This window comes from Peromyscus californicus, unplaced genomic scaffold, assembly GCF_007827085.1.
Source record: "Peromyscus californicus insignis strain IS unplaced genomic scaffold, ASM782708v3 Scaffold_18__1_contigs__length_77618521, whole genome shotgun sequence".
Classification (NCBI taxonomy): Eukaryota; Metazoa; Chordata; class Mammalia; order Rodentia; family Cricetidae; genus Peromyscus; species Peromyscus californicus.
This window is the reverse complement of record NW_026294480.1, coordinates 68,278,289-68,279,714: the sequence shown is the minus strand read 5'-3', so window position 1 is coordinate 68,279,714 and position 1,426 is coordinate 68,278,289.

The following is a 1,426-nucleotide window of genomic DNA, read 5'->3' as shown; positions in this document are numbered from 1 at the left end:
TTTGGTTATTTAGTTGCTTTGAGTAGGGGTTTCCTCTACAACTGCAGGAAAGGTTTGAACTGGATTTACTGTGGGGGCCTGCCTGAGGCCCCTCTGGGAGTTTCCCGAAGCTCGAGGCAGAGGGTTACCCTGTCTGTCCCTTGTTGATCTACATTCGTTGGTCCAGTGTTTTCCCTTACCACACCTTCTGCATACTCCAGAAGGAAGGGGCATTCTGTTGCCAGTGTTCCTTGAAGAAACATTATTTCTAGGAATGACCTGTTTACAATCCCTTTTCAAATGTCCTTGCTTTCCACATCCAAAACATCTAACATTGCTCAAACCTTTTGAAATTGCTTTTCCTACCCACATATCATCATGGTCATAAGCCTCTACATTAACTGTATCTCTAATCCAATCTTCCAAAGGTGCAGATCTTGCCTTTAACGGCCTAATTATTCTTTTGCACGCTGCATTTGCATTCTCAAAGGCTAAAGATTCAATTATTATCTGACTAGCCTCTGAATTCGGGACCATTTTTTGTACTGCTGAAGTCAATCTTTGTAAGAAGTCTGTGAAAGATTCTTTGGGGCCCTGTATAACCTTTGTAAATGACTCAGTTTTTTTTCCTGGTTCTTCAACTCTGTCCCATGCATTCAAAGCTGCCGTTTTACATAGAAGTAGGGTTTGGACATCATATGAACATTGTGTTTGTACTGAAGCATATTGGCCTTCGCCAATAAGCTGATCCTGGCAGACTTGTATTCCGCTATCCCTCCATTGTCTTTCTATATTTTTAGCCTCATTACTGAACCACATTTTCCACTGGAGATTTTGTCCGGGTTCAAGAACAGCCTGTGCCAATTCCCGCCAGTCCTTTGGTATAATCCTATTACAAGTTGACCAGGTGTTTAACATTTGCTTTACATATGGGGAGTGCATGCCATAAGATGCTATTGCCTCCTTAAATCTTCGTAAGTCTAACATTTCAACTGGAACCCAAGTATTTTGTTCATTCTCTTCATCAGGTAGCTGCTGTACGGCTACTGGATAAATTAAGGGTGATTGTGTGAAAACTGGCTTTCTTTCTGTAACCTTACGATCCAATTTTGAAACAACTTCACTATTTATTTCTTCTGTCTGAATTTGAATTTCTCTATAATTCATTTTTACCGGTTTAACAAGTTTTTCTAAGACTGTTATCCTGGCACTTAAGTTGACCATCTTTTTAAATAGTAAAATGAGGATAAGAAAAGTAATAAACTGAATAATTCGATCAATATTAATCTTTTCATATAGTTGTTCCATTGTCAGAGTGCCTAAAATTTCAAACAAAGCCCAATTTTCTTCCAATGTACACATAAAGCCCATTTTTTTTTTAATGTAGAAAAAAATTCTCTTTTAAATAGATATGTTAATTGACTTACCAAGTCTGGGTAGAACAGTA